This window comes from Pleurodeles waltl, chromosome 6, assembly GCF_031143425.1.
Source record: "Pleurodeles waltl isolate 20211129_DDA chromosome 6, aPleWal1.hap1.20221129, whole genome shotgun sequence".
Lineage (NCBI taxonomy): Eukaryota > Metazoa > Chordata > Amphibia > Caudata > Salamandridae > Pleurodeles > Pleurodeles waltl.
Window position 1 is genome coordinate 1,117,029,382 of NC_090445.1, and position 19,104 is coordinate 1,117,048,485.

Consider the following 19,104-nt stretch of genomic DNA (forward strand, 5'->3'; position numbering starts at 1 on the left):
TTGAGTGTCTCCTTTTATGCTGTTTGTTTCCACCTGGTATTCCGTGGTGGTTCAACCGCTGCGGTTATGACGGCGGTGTGCAACCTCGTAATGAGTCCGATAATAACATGGTCTCTGCTGGGCTGTTTGTGCCTCCATTCAACTGCAGCAGTCTGTCCTTCCTTGAGGTGCCAGTAGTGCTTTGGCGGTCTTCTGTATGCACCACCACCAAACTCATAATTTGGCAGTCTTCTCCTCCAGCCTGTTGGGAGTCAGACCGCCATCACCAACATGGCGGTTATAAGACTGCCAAACTCGTAATGAGGCCCTAAGTGTTTTGCACACGTCTGTCATTTGGCTATACTTGGGCTACATTTGGGTGATATTTGTGCTACATGTGGGCTCATTTTTCTCTGGTGACCATCTTGGGAGACTCCTTTGTTGTGAAGCTCCCTAAACTCATTTACAGTAGTATCCTCAGAAGAAAATGCTTTCAGTTTTCCACTTCGATTCCATCCAAATTCAGAATGTGCATGTTTCAGTATACATGTCAGAATGATTTAATAAAATAGGAAAGGAAGATATTTGAGAACTCACTTAAAACGTGTCCTAATTTAGTTTCTACTGCACTATCAAAAATTTCTATGAGAAAAAGAACCCCCTCATTTTGTTACTTTTTAAATTAAATGTTTTAAGTTTCACCAGCTTGATTCAATCAAGAAGGCTTCAGGTGCACCACACTAAGTAAGACTGTTAGCACTCCAGTTGTTCTTTAGAACACTCTGGGAGACTTCAGTAGAACACAAGGGAATCAACTGATAGGCTGTTGTTGGAAGTACATTTTTACTGAGATTGTCAGACTTCATTCTCATATGGCTGAGAAATATAGTGTGAAATTACAGAAAATGTGCTCTCATTTTAGCTTCTGGAGCACCTTACATAACCTCTGAGAAAATCATGAGAAAACAGTTTTCTCTTAAACATGATTCATGAAATCCCAGCAGAAAGCCTTTTTCACCGGAAAAATTGATGTGTATTGTAACTAAATATGATATCACCCTTCATATGCTCTCCTTTTTGTGACCCTCAAAACCTGCCATTCATTACAATGCATTTTAATGGATGCTATCATGTATTTTGGTCCGAAGATCACTTTCTGGTTGAAGTGCGGACAGCAAATCAGATCTCACCTTGAGATCTGAGCTTAGGTTCTGCCCAGATACACAAATTTGGATTTACTTTAATATCTCGAAAACTACTAAACAGATTTGCATCAAATATCGAAACCGCTTCTATTTGGACCAAATGCTACTTTTCTGCTTTATGGAAATTAAAATTGGAAACACACTTTTTTGAGCTACCCTTTTTCTTGGCTCCTGCTTGACAGATCATCTTAACACTTTCCATGCACAACAAGACCCTTAGGCACACTTTTTTTGGAAAATGTTATGAAGATTCGTCAAACCCATACAGTCACTCACCCATACAGTACCAACTGACATATTCACACACTCATACATGCAGTTATACACCAACTCATACAGCCATACACCCACTCGCATACCCACTAGTATACTGTTACAATCGCTCTAAAAATCCATTAACAGATTACTCACCTACTGACACATCTAGTCAATCAGCTGTATAACCACTCAGACACCCACACACTCAACCATGAAGTAACTCACACAGCTACTAACGCATCATTACAGTCATTTACACACCCAATCACCCAACTATACAACTATTCACACCTCTAGTCAATCACATGAACAGGTACTGACACACCCAGTAAGTCAACGATGTAGCCACTCACACACCCGGTCACTCACCGACACAAGTACTCACGCATCCAGTCTCTTACCATATAAAACTGATACACCCACTCACTTTAGGAGGGAGACACTCATACACCCACTCACTCTCACAAAAAGTACTGACACAGCTGCTCCCTTATACTTACAGCCCTTCATACACCCTCTCACTCACCCATTCAGTAACTGCATCCCCAACGCACTCACCAATAAAATGACACCCATTCACTTGCCCAGATAACTACTCTGAAACCTACTCACTTACCTATAAATCCACTCACACACCCACTCAGTGAAGCAAATACACCTACTGACAGAGTGACTTGCTAACCCATACACCTACTTACATATCCACTCACTGTGGGACAGCAAATGACTCTACCACTCACTCATCAACACAACCACTCACATAGCCATTTATACATTGATACAGGCATTTACACTTATTGGATGATGTGATCAGTGATATCATCACTGATGTCATTTTAGATGCATGAGTGATGTAATATGTGAGGTCCTAGGCAGTGCATTATGGGGGTGCAAGTTATAGTTAGCTCAGTTAACTATAACTGCTGAATTTCACCGGTTTTGTAGGTTTGTAGTGTTAACCAAACTATAACATCCCTGTAACCTTTTTTTAGTGAATGTGTATATATATATATATATATTTGGTACAATATATGTACCATTAGGTATAGAAAATGTATACTTACCTTTCAGTACTTTGGATTCAGTCTTTTGTCGTTGATATTTGCTTGACTTCATATTCTGGATTCAATATACTTGGTGCACATCAATTGTTACTTATATGTTTGTGAATAATGTTTGGACTACTTTTTATGAAATATAAATTGTTAGTAACAGAGATTTCTGGTTGAGTATTAATGAAGATGTGTTGGAAAAGTTTATGTTGCTTAAAAGTACAGTTTAAATAACTTTTAAAAAGGATGCATGATTATGGTGTTGGTGAAAGATGAGTCCAAAGGTGTTTGTATGTTATGTTAACTTTTATATTTCCTGATTTTTTGTTGTGTAGCCACTGTCAACATATTTGTCAGCCTTTACTTTTAATTTTATACGTTACTTTTTCAGGAAAGTTCATTGCCCATTTGTTTGTTCTTGGTCAAAAGATGTGTTAATTGTTGAAGTGTTCTGTTACATATTGAGATTAGATATTTTAACTGAGTTAAAGCATAGCCCCCTGTGGAGCCACTGAATTCTATTGGCTGCTGACCATACTCTACCAAGCTTCCTGCTGTACAGTCCTACCAGGACCATGGCTGTCCTCCATTACCTTGATCCAGCCACCATCCTTGTGCCCTGATACCATGTGTTTCCGCTGCCCGTAGCCCTCTAATACCTTGTCCAGTCTCTGATCATATGACCTACAGCACAATGCTTTTAGATGTGCTCTGCTGCTTTGTTGTAAGCCCAGCTCATACCTGTGATTCCCAAACTGTGTCCTTTTTTCTAGGAATTCCAAGGAACTGGACTGATGTGTGTGTGTGTCTGTGAATGTGATGGTGGGTGTGTTTCTGGTTCAGAGTGAGTGTTTGGGAATTTCATGGTAGGGGTGTGAGTGTGGCTAATGGTTGGTGTTTGTGCAGCTGGTGATATGTATAGATTTCTGATGGTGAGGGAGGTTTACTCTAATGATAGGTGTCTGGTGGTGTATGCATGACATTTTGATGACTTGTATGGCTACCTGAAGTGTAAGATGGTAGATTATTTCACACACCACCTTGGCCTGGGGTGGATGTTGTGTACCCTACACTCATTGCCAAGAGGATGTTGGGGTATGTTTTTTCCACACTCCAAAGGACCTGGCATACATTTCTATCCATCAGTTTTTCCAAGGGGTGGGGGTTGATGTTTGCACTCCCATGCCTTGCCCAAGGGCAGTGGTGCATGTCCCTAAGCTTGGTGAGAAGTGGGACCATGAGAGCAGTATAATGTGGAATGTGAGAATATTGAAATTGCAGACTGTTAGTGGGAAATGAGGAGACTGGGAGAAGATACCAGGGACCAAATGTGCTCCGTCCTGTTATATACAATTGTGCTTAAATAAAATATGGTTGAAAGTCTTCCTCGCTTAAAAATCAATTACTTCAGTGGTGATGAGCGAGAGCAGGCAGGACGGAGTGAGGGCGCTTACTGCTATTTGATCAATATATGGTGGTTTTTTAAATATCAGTAGTTTCTTGGAGGCAGGCTGGGTGCAGGCAAACACAAGGAGGCAACAAGCTGCGGCTTCAGCAGCAGGCATGTTTGGCGTGTTTCAGCCTCACTGTTGCGGTGACAAGGTTTTCATGGAGTGAGCTACACCAATAAATGAGCCAAATTTCCATGGAAAGAGAGCCACTGACTATAGATAGTGATGCTAAGCAGTGTTTTGAAAGGCCATTTTGAGGAGTCATGGAAATGGCACAAATGTATGTGGAATGGGCTGTACTTACCACAGAAATTGATGCAAAGCAATGTTTTTATGAGTTTAGGAAAGGCCTTATTTGTTGTTCTATAGTGAGGACTTCATTATAAAAGCAACCAAAAGAACTATTGATGGAATGGGATATGTGGATTGACCTTTTCAAAGTATATGAAGAGGAGTTGGAGGAAGGTGAAGGTTCACCTGTTAGACAGTTGGCATTGCTAAACTTATCGTTGGGTGCTCTAGGATTAAGGGAATTTAAAAATCTGCTAGTGTTGGAAAATGCTAGAAATATAAACGTGTATCAGAGGGCTGTGAGGCAATTGAAAGAGAGATATGGAAAGAAAGTGAATTTAGTACTGGAGAGATTAACATTTTATTCAAGGAATCAGAGAGAAAGTAAATGCTTTGATGATTATGTGTCAGATTTGAGGGCATTGCCGGGTTCATGTGATTTTGAACATATTACTTATGATAAGGTTTTTAGGACCATATTTTGATGAAAACCAATTTTAAAACAAAGTGCAAGAACTATTATGGCTTGGACGGATACTGTTACATTGAAAGGGGCAATAAATGCTGCCAGGATGATTTAGGTATCTGAAAAATGTGTGCATGAGGTACGGAAGGATAGTTCTGCATTGTCAGGTATGTAATTGATAAGGAACACAATGGTGCAAGGAAAACTGAAATGAAGAGTAATACATAAAATGAGTACAAGGAGAAGAGTATTGGTATTACATGAAGGAGAAATGGACAAGTTTTTTTAATTTTTTTTAAAATATGTTTATTAGGTTTTAAATGTTTACAAAAATAGTGTTTCACAATTACTTTATAGTGCCACCTCTCCTCCGTCTTCAGAGGAGAGGCAGTCACAACAGGATAAACAATAGTGGAACAGACAGTTCTCATGCAACAACCTAAACACACTGAACTCCCACCACCTTACTCATAACAAAACTGGGGACAATTTTTACTACAGTCTATCCTGTTAATTGCCACGTATCTTTGGATAAGCGTGTTTTTTAGCACCGGTGGATCTAACTCGGTGTACCTGGGCGATACCGCCCTCCGATATTGCTTGTTAATTGTACTGAGAGGAGGGGGGCCGCGTTTCTTTTGGGGTATGTGTGTGGCTCAGTGGTGCGCATTATTTGCATGTGGTTGGTGTGCGTGTGTGTTCCTCCCCTGGCCCCTACTATTACTTGTGCTGGTCACTAAAGAGAGGGTAGTGGGTTCCGGCTCATTCATATGGTGTGCTCCCGGTGTGGTTGCTTGATCTGGCACTATAAGGGTGTCTGCCAATTCTATACTCTCCCGTCATCTCCATCTGTGTCATGGCGGCCTTTCATCGCTTTTGGCAACTAGTCGGGTGATCAGTGTTTCCCAAATTTCCTCTCCCGTGTGGTGTTGTCCCGCGCGTGCAAGTTTACTCAGCACCAGGGCTTCTGACCTGGTCTAGCACAGTGTGTGGGAACGCCAGGCTTTCAGATCGGGGGCCCTGGGTGCCTTCCAGTTCATTGCGATCAGCCTTTTGTATAGCACGAATGCTAGATCTGCAAACTTATGTAAGTGTTGGTGTTTCTTTTCTCTGACTCTCAGCCCTAACAGGCAAGATTTGGGGTCTGCTGTGAGTGTCAGGCCTGTTATTTCCGCTACGTCCTCTGTCAAGCTACTCCATTCCCTGTTTATGTAGGTGCATTCCCAGACCATGTGGTAAAAATGCGCTCCTGAGGAGCCACACCGCAGGCAGGTCGCGTCGACCCAGGGAACATGCGGCATATCCTGGCTGGGGATAGGTATGTTTGATGCGTGTAGTTGAATTGTGTGTAGCGAAACCTAGAATTTCTGGACACCCCCCTTATGTGATAGAGGGCTTTCAGCCACTCGTCTTGCGAGATCGGGTCGGTGAGGACTGCATTCCACCTGATGGACAAGTTGTTATAGGTGTGATAGCCTTAATCATCTAGCTAATGCTAAGTATTGCCCAACGATTGATACATTTTGTGACAAATGTCAAAGGGAGGGTCATTTTGGGTGTGTAAGAATGAATGTCGAGGGGGACTAAGAGGAGGAGTGATGGGGAGCATGGTGCGTGATGAAGATGAAGAATTGGAGTTGGATAATGAAGTTGTATTGTGCATGCAAGGGGATGCAGGTTGTACTAAGGGTAAGAGTTTGCCAGAATGTTTAGTTACTATGTATAGTATTGGTGTGGAGATGATAGTGGATTTGTGTGCTTTGAACACAATTATTGGTCATGAGCTTTTTACAAAATTGAAGGGGGTGAGGTCATTGAAAGTTACAAATGTACAGCCAGGAAGTTATTCTGGTCATGGGAATAAATTAAAAGGTTATTTTTGGTCTGAGATGGAGTTCAAAGGAAGAACCACATATGGAAAAAAAATGTTTGCAGACAAAGGAGTAGCAATTTTGGGATGGCCTCATGAAGATGAGCTTGAGATACTTTTGGATCCTAGAGCCAATCCCCCTGTGACTGATACGAATGTGAACAATATTGGAAAGTATGACAACTTGCAAATAAAATTTAAGGATGTAATATGCTGCACTAAAAGCTTCCAGCCCTTGCAGGACTGTGTTCACCAACCTCTGAAAAGTGGCAGGTGCTTTTTTCAATCCAAAAGGCATTACTGTGAACTGGTAATGTCCTCCAATGGTTGAAAATGCAGTTTTAGGTTTAGCATCTTCTGATAATTTGATCTGCCAATACCCTGCAGTCAAATCAAAAGTGCTTAGATACTTGGCAGATGCCAGTGTATCTATGAGCTCATCTGCCCTGGGTATAGGGTGAGCATCAGTTTTGGTTAACAGGTTGAGACCTCTGTAGTCTACACAAAACCGCATTTCCTTCTTTCCATCCTTGGAATGAGGTTTTGGTACAAGTACCACAGGAGAGGCCCATGGACTTTCAGAGTGCTCAACCACTCCCAGTTCTAACATTTTCTGTACCTCTTGCTTTATGCAGTCCCTGACATGGTCAGGCTGCCTATAGATCTTACTTTTAACAGGCAAGCTGTCTCCAGTATCTATAGTGTGCTCACACCAAGAAGTGGTACCTGGCACAGTAGAGAAGAGTTCAGAGAATTGATCTAGGAGATTTATGCAATGGTCTTTCTGCTCAGCAGTAAGACAATCAGCCAAAACTACACCTTCCACAAGAGCATCTTGTTCTGTGGAAGAGAAGAGATCAGGTAGAGGATCACTGTCTTCTTCCTGTCCCTCATCAGTTGCCATGAGCAGGGTGAGATCAGCCCTGTCATAGTAGGGTTTCAGGCGATTGACATGGAGCACCCTAAGGGGACTCCTGGCAGTGCCTAAGTCAACTAAATAGGTGACTTCACCCTTCTTTTCAACAATTATGTGGGGTCCACTCCATTTATCTTGGAGTGCTCTTGGGGCCACAGGCTCCAAGACCCACACTTTCTGCCCTGGTTGGTACTGAACCAAAACAGCCTTCTGATCATGCCATTGCTTCTGGAGCTCTTGGCTGGCCTGAAGGTTTTTACTGGCCTTTTTCATATACTCAGCCATTCTTGATCTGAGGCCAAGTACATAATCCACTATATCTTGCTTTGGAGATTTTAAAGGTTGTTCCCAACCCTCCTTGACAAGTGTTAGTGGACCCCTAACAGGGTGTCCAAAGAGGAGTTCAAAGGGGCTGAAGCCCACTCCTTTCTGGGGTACCTCCCTGTAGGCAAAAAGGAGGCATGGTAAAAGGATATCCCATCTCCTGCGGAGTTTTTCAGGGAGTCCCATAATCATGCCTTTGAGAGTTTTGTTAAACCTCTCTACCAGTCCATTAGTTTGTGGATGATAGGGTGTAGTGAACTTGTAAGTTACACCACACTCCTTCCACATTGCCTTTAAGTAAGCAGACATGAAATTGCTTCCTCTGTCTGATACTACTTCCTTTGGGAAGCCCACCCTAGAAAATATTCCCAGGAGGGCCTTTGCCACTGCAGGTGCTGTAGTGGTCCTTAAAGGAATTGCTTCAGGATATCCTGTGGCATGGTCCACTACCACCAAGATAAACCTATTGCCTGAAGCAGTAGGAGGGTCAAGGGGGCCAACTATGTCAACCCCTACCCTTTCAAAGGGAACCCCAACCACAGGTAGTGGGATAAGGGGCGCCTTTGGGGTGCCACCTGTCTTGCCACTGGCTTGACAGGTTTCACAGGACTTACAAAATTCTTTTGTGTCCTCAGACATTCTAGGCCAATGAAACAAGGGAACAAGCCTGTCCCAAGTTTTCATTTGTCCTAGATGCCCAGCTAGGGGAATGTCGTGGGCTAGAGTTAGGAGGAACTTTCTGTACTCCTGAGGAATCACTAACCTCCTGGCAGTTCCAGGTTTAGGATCCCTTGCTTCAGTGTACAAGAGGTTGTCCTCCCAGTAAACTCTGTGAGAGTCACTGACATCCCCATTAGCCTGTTTGACAGCTTGCTGTCTTAGACCCACTAGTGTGGGACAGGTATGCTGTGCCACACTCAGCTCCTCCCTGGCAGGCCCCCCTTCACCCAAAAGCTCAGCAGTGTCTGCTTCCAGCTCCTCTGGTGTAGGTTCTGCACAGGGTGGAAATTCTTCTTCCTCAGAAGTAGAATCCACTGTAGAGGGAGGGATAGTAGGAAGTGGTTTACTTCTACTAGCCCTAGCTTTAGGGAGCACTTGGTCCATTGTTCCAGGATCCAAGCTTCCCTGTCCTTTTTGCTTTTTGGCCTGAGCCCTTGTTAAAGCAAAAATATGCCCTGGGATGCCCAGCATTGCTGCATGGGCCTCCAACTCCACATCTGACCAAGCTGATGTCTCCAAATCATTCCCTAATAGACAGTCTACAGGTAAATATGAAGCTACCACAACTTTCTTTGGACCAGTAACCCCCCCCCCCCCAGTTGAGATTTACAACAGCCATGGGGTGGCTAAGTGTGTTGTTGTGAGCATCGGTTATTTGGTACTAGTGACCAAGTAGGTGTTGTTCAGGGTGGACCAGTTTCTCTATGACCATAGTCACACTGGCTCCAGTGTCCCTGTAGGCCTGAACCTCAACACCATTTATTAGGGGTAGCTGCTTGTACTTATCCATATTAAGGGGACAAGCAACTAAGGTGGCTAAATCAATAGCCCCCTCAGAGACTAATATAGCCTCTGTGGTCTCCCTAACAAGACCAACCCCAACTAAGTTACCAATAGTGAGCCCAGCTACTCCCTTGGATTGGCTATTAGTAGGTTTGCTCCCACCACCACTGCTATTAGTAGGGACACTAGGTGTAGCAGTAGGGGTTGTAGTGGTAGGAGGCTTGGTGCTTTTCTTTGGACAACTGGGATCTGTTGTCCAATGGCCTTTTATTTTACATAAATAGCACCATGGTTTCTTTTCCTTGTTTTGATTAGAAGAGGATTTGGGCCCACCACCTCCACCAGAGTGTTTTTGTGGGCCTGATGAAGACTCATTTTTAGATTTGTCCCCACCCTTGTCAGAAGACTTACCATCCTTCTTCTTGTTGCCATCTTTGTCACCCCCTGTATGAACTTTTCTGTTCACCCTTGTTCTGACCCATTTGTCTGCCTTCTTTCCCAATTCTTGGGGAGAGGTCAGATCAGAGTCCACCAAGTACTGGTGCAACAAATCAGACACACAATTATTAAGAATATGCTCTCTCAGGATCAAGTTATACAGGCTGTCATAATCAGTAACTTTACTGCCATGTAACCACCCCTCCAAGGCCTTCACTGAATGGTCAATGAAATCGACCCAGTCTTGTGAAGACTCCTTTTTGGTCTCTCTGAACTTTATCCTATATTGTTCAGTGGTTAAGCCATAACCATCCAGGAGTGCATTCTTAAGAACTTTGTAATCATTAGCTTCATTTTCTTTTACAGTAAGGAGCCTATCCCTACCTTTTCCACTAAATGATAGCCATAGGATAGCAGCCCACTGCCTTTGAGGGACATCCTGTACAACACAGGCCCTCTCAAGTGCAGCAAACCACTTGTTAATGTCATCCCCCTCCTTATAAGGGGGAACTATCTTGTGCAGATTCCTAGAATCATGCTCTTTTGCAGGATGACTATTGGGAATACTGCTGCTGCCACCATGGGTTTCTAAACCCAGTTTCTGTCTCTCCTTCTCTACTTCTAAGGACTGTCTATCCAAATCCAGCTGTTGCTTCTTGAGCTTCAGTCTGGTTTGTTCCACTCTCAATCTATTGAGCTCCCTTTCTAACAATCTGTCATCAGGGTGGGTGGGAGGGACATTCCTAGACACAGAAGTATGATGAGAATGAACAGAAGGAGACCTGTCCCTTACAGAGGGCACCCTAACAGCTTGGCTAACAGTATAATGTGAGAGCACACCATTAGTATGGTGTGATTCAACCTCTGTACCAACTATGCTAGACTGTCTAGTAATGGGCAGGCTGAGAAGTTTCTTTCCTGAATCTTTTCCTGGGGGAGTCCCTGGATCAGATTGGGAACCATTAGGTACTTTTTCAACAGATGGGGCACTTTTAGCCTTATCTTGTTCTCTAAGCATGTTAAGTAACAATTCCAAGGAAGGATTCTTCCCTACACTCAAACCTCTCTCTACACAGAGACTCCTTGCTCCTTTCCAGCTAAGGTGGTCATATGCAATCTTAGACAGGTCAACATTTTGGCCTGTGCCAGACATTTTTAGAGAGAGTTAAAGTGATAGAAAAAGAGAAAAAAGTTTGTCAGAGCTTTTAGAAAGACAGAGAAAAAAACTTTTAAAACTTTTTAGAACTTTTTAGAAAGTTAGGAGTACTTTTCAGCACTTAGAAAAGAGTGAAAAGAGGAAATGCAAAACTTTTTGGTTATGTGTATATACACTGAACTTGTTTTGTATATTTTTCTCTTATGAAAAGTACAATGACAAGAGTGGTAAGTAGTCTCAAAGCACTTATCCCACCGCTGCACAACCAATGTAGGAGGCTGGACTGGCTTGTAGTGAGTACCTAGGGGTACTTGCACCTTGCACCAGGCCCAGTTATCCCTTATTAGTGTATAGGGTGTCTAGCAGCATAGGCTGATAGATAATGGTAGCTTAGCAGAGCAGCTTAGGCTGAACTAGGAGACGAGTGAAGCTCCTACAGTACCACTTAGTGTCATATGCACAATATCATAAGAAAACACAATACACAGTTATACTAAAAATAAAGGTACTTTATTTTTATGACAATATGCCAAAGTATCTCAGAGTGTACCCTCAGTGAGAGGATAGGAAATATACACAAGATATATATACACAGTACCAGAAATATGCAGTATAGTCTTAGAAAACAGTGCAAACAATGTATATTTACAATAGGATGCAAGGGGGACACATAGGGATAGGGGCAACACAAACCATATACTCCAAAAGTGGAATGCGAACCACGAATGGACCCCAAACCTATGTGACCTTGTAGAGGGTCGCTGGGACTATTAGAAAATAGTGAGGGTTAGAAAAATAGCCCACCCCAAGACCCTGAAAAGTGAGTGCAAAGTGCACTAAAGTTCCCCAAAGGACAAAGAAGTCGTGATAGGGGAATAATGCAGGAAAGACACAAACCAACAATGCAACAATGATGGATTTCCAATCTGGGGTACCTGTGGAACAAGGGGACCAAGTCCAAAAGTCACAAGCAAGTCGGAGATGGGCAGATGCCCAGGAAATGCCAGCTGTGGGTGCAAAGAAGCTTCTACTGGACAGAAGAAGCTGAGGTTTCTGCAGGAACGCAAAAGGCTAGAGACTTCCCCTTTGGAGGACGGATCCCTCTCGCCTTGGAAAGTCGTGCAGAAGTGTTTTCCCGCCGAAAGAACGCCAAAAAGCCTTGCTAGCTGCAAATCATGCAGTAAACGTTTTTGGATGCTGCTGTGGCCCAGGAAGGACCAGGATGTCGCAAATTGCGTCAGGAGAGAGAGAGGACGTCGAGCAAGACAAGGAGCCCTCTCAGCAGCAGGTAGCACCTGGAGAAGTGCCAGAAACAGGCACTACAAGGATGTGTGAAATGGTGCTCACCCGAAGTTGCACAAAGGAGTCCCACGTCGCCGGAGACCAACTTAGAAAGTCGTGCAATGCAGGTTAGAGTGCCGTGGACCCAGGCTTGGCTGTGCACAAAGGATTTCCGCCGGAAGTGCACAGGGGCCGAAGTAGCTGCAAAAGTCGCCGTTCCCAGCAATGCAGTCTCGCCTGGGGAGGCAAGGACTTACCTCCACCAAACTTGGACTGAAGAGTCACTGGACTGTGGGGGTCACTTGGACACAGTTGCTGGATTAGAGGGACCTCGCTCGTCGTGCTGAGAGGAGACCCAAGGGACCGGTAATGCAGCTTTTTGGTGCCTGCGGTTGCAGGGGGACGATTCCGTCGACCCACGGGAGATTTCTTCGGAGCTTCTAGTGCAGAGAGGAGGCAGACTACCCCCACAGCATGCACCACCAGGAAAACAGTCGAGAAGGCGGCAGGATCAGCGTTACAGAGTTGCAGTAGTCGTCTTTGCTACTATGTTGCAGTTTTGCAGGCTTCCAGCGCTGTCAGCAGTCGATTCCTTGGCAGAAGGTGAAGAGAGAGATGCAGAGGAACTCGGATGAGCTCTTGCATTCATTATCTAAGGAATCCCAAGAGACAGAGACCCTAAATAGCCAGAAAAGAGGGTTTGGCTACCTAGGAGAGAGGATAGGCTAGCAACACCTGAAGGAGCCTATCACAAGGAGTCTCTGACGTTACCTGGTGGCACTGGCCACTCGGAGCAGTCCAGTGTGCCAGCAGCACCTCTGTTTCCAAGATGGCAGAGGTCTGGAGCACACTGGAGGAGCTCTGGGCACCTCCCAGTGGAGGTACAAGTCAGGGGAGTGGTCACTCCCCTTTCCTTTGTCCAGTTTCGCGCCAGAGCAGGGCTAAGGGGTCCCTGAACCGGTGTAGACTGGCTTATGCAGAAATGGGCACCAAATGTGCACCTGAAAGCATTTCCAGAGGCTGGGGGAGGCTACTCCTCCCCTGCCTTCACACCATTTTCCAAAGGGAGAGGGTGTAACACCCTCTCTCAGAGGAAGTCCTTTGTTCTGCCATCCTGGGCCAGGCCTGGCTGGACCCCAGGAGGGCAGATGCCTGTCTGAGGGGTTGGCAGCAGCAGCAGCTGCAGTGAAACCCCGGGAAAGGCAGTTTGGCAGTACCAGGGTCTGTGCTACAGACCACTGGGATCATGGGATTGTGCCAACTATGCCAGGATGGTATAGAGGGGGCAATTCCATGATCATAGACATATTACATGGCCATATTCGGAGTTACCATTGTGAAGCCACATATAGGTAGTAACCTATATGTAGTGCACGCGTGTAATGGTGTCCCCGCACTCACAAAGTCCGGGGAATTGGCCCTGAACAATGTGGGGGCACCTTGGCTAGTGCCAGGGTGCCCTCACACTAAGTAATTTGGCACCCAACCTTTACCAGGTAAAGGTTAGACATATAGGTGACTTATAAGTTACTTAAGTGCAGTGTAAAATGTCTGTGAAATAACGTGGACGTTATTTCACTCAGGCTGCAGTGGCAGGCCTGTGTAAGAATTGTCAGAGCTCCCTATGGGTGGCAAAAGAAATGCTGCAGCCCATAGGGATCTCCTGGAACCCCAATACCCTGGGTACCTCAGTACCATATACTAGGGAATTATAAGGGTGTTCCAGTAAGCCAATGTAAATTGGTAAAATTGGTCACTAGCCTGTTAGTGACAATTTGAAAGAAATGAGAGAGCATAACCACTGAGGTTCTGATTAGCAGAGCCTCAGTGAGACAGTTAGTCACTACACAGGTAACACATTCAGGCACACTTATGAGCACTGGGGCCCTGGGTGACAGGGTCCCAGTGACACATACAACTAAAACAACATATATACAGTGAAAAATGGGGGTAACATGCCAGGCAAGATGGTACTTTCCTACAAATACCAGTTAGACAGAAAGTGTGCAATGTGCCTTTGTCTTACAGAGCTAAGATAAAGGAAATGTTACAGGACTCACGTGAAAAAGGAATTATGTAACCAATTCAGTGTTCAGATTGAATGTCACCTATTGTTATTTCATTAAAGAGTTCAGGGTAGTTTGTGGACATTTAGGGCCGTATTTATAGGCCCGTAGTGCCACTGGAGCATCACGTTTTGTGACGCTCATGTGGCGCTAAGTACTGCACCGTATTTACAAGGTGGCGTTAAGCCACTGTTTGTGGCTTAATGTCACCTTGTAAATACCCCCCTTCCCACGCAACACTGTACTTGGAAGGGGAGTGCAATTGGTGTTGCTGTGGGCGTGCCACAACAACACCCATTGAATTTAGACGCTGCCTCAGATTTATGAAATTTCTAAACCTGAGACAGAGCCAGAAACTAACGCCACCCCCTGGGGTGGCATTAGCAGGGTGCAACAAGGACGAATACTTTTGTTCCTCCTCGTTTTATGCCTTTTTTGGCGTGCTGCATTCTGGAGCACACATTGAAGAATCAAAGCGCCATTAGTGAATGTTTACGTCCAGGAAGGGACACCCCTCAACGCAGACATCCTGGCACAATGGGGCAAGGATACCTGGTTTGGCAGCTAGATTTAGCGCCAACGCAGGGGACAACACAGGCGTGTGCCGTATTCACCTAAATACGGTGCATCCCTGCGTTCCTAAAGTGACGCAGCGCAGCGCTGTCAATTTTGGTGCAGCACCACACTGTGCCGCTTTTCCATAAATCTGCCCCTAGAAGTCTGAATGATGATATTTGGATAGATAGCTGTCCATTACCTAATTTGCAAGAGATGTTGGCATCTGTATCGGGTGCTACTGTGATCTCCACCTTTGATTTAACAAGTCCATATCATCAGGTAGAGCTGGAGAAAACCCTTAGACAATTCACTGGAGGGGGCATTCTGGTATAAGAGAATGCCATTTGGGTTAGCTAGTGTTTCAGCTATGTTCTGGAACTTAATTAATGAAACTATATGAAACACTGAAGGAGCCAGAGTATTTCAAGATGATGTTTTGATTTTTGGGAAGGGTATGAAAGCACATGGGGTGAACCTCAAACAAGTTCTTTCTGAATTGTTAAATGCAGGATTGATTGACAAGCTGTCCATGTGCAAATTGGGTGTAGAGTGTTTGGGCCACAGGATTTCGAAAGATTTAGTTACGCCAAAGAACGATAACATAAATGCAATTGTAAATGCTCCTGTACCTACTTTCAAACATCAGTTGAAATCGTTCTTAGGTCTAGCTGAATTCTATGCAGAATTTACAGAAAACTATTCTGGCAAAGTGGAACCAATGCAGAGATTGCTGAACAAACATGTAAAATATGTATGGAATGAGGAACAAGAGTGATGTTTCAGCTATTAAAAAGCGAAGTCACTGATGCACAATGCTTGAAACCATTTATTGGTGGTGAAAAGTGTGTGGTTGTAGTACATACTTGTGGGTATGGTCTGGGCAGTTTTGATACAAACAAAATGAACACGCATATTTGGTGGGGATGAACGTTTTGATCAGAACTGACCATAAACCTTTGGTGTATTTGCTGGGCCCAGGGGGTGATAGATGTAGGTCACGAAGGCTGGCAAGTTTGGCTTCCAAATTACAAGTGTACCGCTATGCTGTGGAAAAATGTTCCTGGTAGATTGAATGGACAAGCTGATGGATTGTATAGACTGCCTTTGAGTGAATGTCAAGAGACTATTTAAGTAGAGGAGGAATGTGAAGTTGCTGATATGTTTGAGGATGCTGAGGAGAGTTTTTCCATTCAAGGAGAATTTGTGTCTCAGGAGGAGTGGTGAATCACTGTTTTCTGGTGGAAGGTAAGAGACCTTTAATCAAAGGATGGCCTGCTGAGAAAAACTTGAGGGGAGATTGTGTTTTGTTCTTTAAGGTGTAAGGTGAGTTGGCCTTTGTTGATTGTGTTTTGAGCCAAGGGGATAAAGTTGTACCACTGGGGTTAAGAACAAGGTTAAAAGAAGCAGCGTACGAGGGACATTATGGCGTGTATGGAACAAAAAAAAATATTCTGGAGCAACTTTGGTGACCTGGTATGGAGGCATGTGTAAATCGGTCAGTGACAAAATGTGATGTGTGTAATAAAAGTGACAAATCAACACAATCTTTGTCGGCTCCGGTATGTGTGGTGAGATTCATGATAGACAGTGGAGGAAAGTGGCTGTTGATATATGGATCCTTTTTTGACATTGCCTGAGAAGGAGGTGTATACTTTAGTTCTAGTGGACTATTTTCCAAAATAGCCAGATGTGTGTATGGTGGGACGTATTACCACTGAAGGTGGTGATTACAGTTTTTTAGAATATTTTTACGAGAGAAGAAATCCCAGAATAAGTTGTGGCCAATAGTGGTGTGCAATTTGTTTCAGGGAGAAAACATACCACGGTTGCTAATATCATCCACCAGGGAATGATCAAGTAGAAAGGTGTAATAGAATTGTGAAGGAATCACGTCAGTTGCTATTAAGTCCAGGTTGCATTGGAGAAGAACTTAACAAGCCACCTTGCTGTCATATATGGTAACTTCGAATTCTGTAACTGGTAAAACTCCTTTTGAATTATTAAGAGGGAGGAACCCCATTAATAAATGTGTACCATGGCGGTTAATGAGATGTCAGAATGTAAAACAAGTAAATGAAAGTTGTTCAGAGATGTAGGAATGAGTAAGGACACACAGAGAGAAAATGAGAAATTCCATGTTGAAATGTCTTATGAAGGAAAAGAAAGATCCAGGACTGGTTGTGGGATGCTAGGTTCACATGAGGAAACCAGGAAGTGTTCCCTAGAAGCATTTGTTATGGCCTGACATTCAACAAGTTGTGGAAGCCATGAGGACTGTGGTAAGTGTTAAGGATCATGAAATATGGAATATGGGTAGAGTGTCTTTATGCAGATGGAACGGGGAGAGGAATGGAAGAGCGGATAATGAGGAATGCATTGTTTTTTCTCTTATTGTTGAGACATTATTTAGATGCTGCAGAAGAGGAAGATGTGTGTTAGTTTGGTTGAATGTGTAGGTATGGATTGGCACTTGAGATGAAAGAAAGCCAGATGGTGCACTACCAAACTCCAAGAATCTAAACACACCCGCAAGCGACCAGAGAAAAAATGGAGGAATAGCCAGACCAACGAAAACCTTGCCTCCTTCAAGAAAGAATGCACACCGGGAACGCATCAACTCCTCCACACGCAACATAAAGGACCTTTTCTCAGTCATCAACATGTTCACAAATCCCCCCTCCAAAGCCACCAGCATCCCCTGGTCACAAGACCTCTGCGACAAACTTGCCACCTTCTTCCACCCAGACCATCCACAGCTGGTCCTCGCTCACCACAGAGGAAACAGAAAGCATCATGAACAGCACTCACTCCGGAGTCCCCACAGACCCATTCTTGCACCACATCTATGCCAGAGCCAGCACATCCATCGCCCCCAAGCTCTGAAACACAATAAACTGCTCCATCAACACTGGCACCTTCCATGTGGATTGTAAACATGCTGAAGTACACCCTCTCCTGAAGAAACCCTTGGCCGACCCATCAGAACCAAAGAATTTCCGTCCCATCTCGCTGCTACCTTACCCTGCCAGAGTACTGGAGAAAGCAATCAACCCACCACTATGAAATTTCGTCAAGATCAACAACTTTCTGGACAGTACCAAGTCTGGTTTCCGCAGCAACCACAGCACAGAGACAGCTCTTCTTGCAGCCACCGATGACATCCGATCACTTCTAGACCAAGGCCGCACCGCAGCACTCATACTCCTCGACCTCTCAGCGGCCTTTGACATGGTCTCCCACAGAACACTGTGCACCAGACTCCACAACGTAGGAATCCATGAAACAGCCCTGAAATGGATCCACTCCTTCCTTTCTGGAAGGACTCAGAGGGTCAGGCTCCCTCCCTACACATCTAAACCACAAGAGTAAGCTGCGGAACTCCCCTAGGATCCTCTCTGAGTTCAACCCTTTTCAACACATACATGACTCCATTCGCAGCCATCATCAGAAGCCACAGAATGAACATTGAGGGTCATTCTGACCCTGGCGGCCGGTGGCCGCCAGGGCCACCGACCACGGGAGCACCGCCAACAGGCTGGCGGTGCTCCAATGAGCATTCTGACCGCGGCGGTTCAGCCGCGGTCAGAAGCGGAAAGTCAGCGGTCTCCCGCTGACTTTCCGCTGCTCTTTAGAATCCTCCATGGCTGCGGAGCGCGCTCCGCAGCCATGAGGATTCTGACCCCCCCTACCGCCATCCAGTTCATGGCGGGAAAGCCGCCATGAACAGGATGGCGGTAGGGGGGGTCGTGGGGCCCCTGGGGGCCCCTGCCGTGCCCATGCCAATGGCATGGGCACGGCAGGGGCCCCCGTAAGAGGGCCCCGAAAAGTATTTCAGTGTCTGCCTTGCAGACACTGAAATACGCGACGGGTGCCACTGCACCCGTCGCACCTTCCCACTCCGCCGGCTCGATTACGAGCCGGCATCCTCGTGGGAAGGTCGTTTTCCCCTGGGCTGGCGGGCGGTTTTACTGGAACCGCCCGCCAGCCCAGGGGAAAACTCGTAATACCCGCCGCGGTCTTTTGACCGCGGCGCGGTAATTTGGAGGGCGGGATCCTGGCGGGCGGCCTCCGCCGCCCGCCAGGGTCATAATGAGGCCCATTGTGTCTTACTCAGATGACAAACAACTCCTTGTTTCCCTCATCGAAGACCCAGACACGACCAAAAGGAACTTCCACTCGGGAACGGAAGCCGTCGTCACCTGGATAAGTGAAAAGTGTGTCAAGCTCAACTCTGACAAGACAGAGCTCATCATCTTCGGAAACGGCACCTCAGCATGGGACGACTCCTGG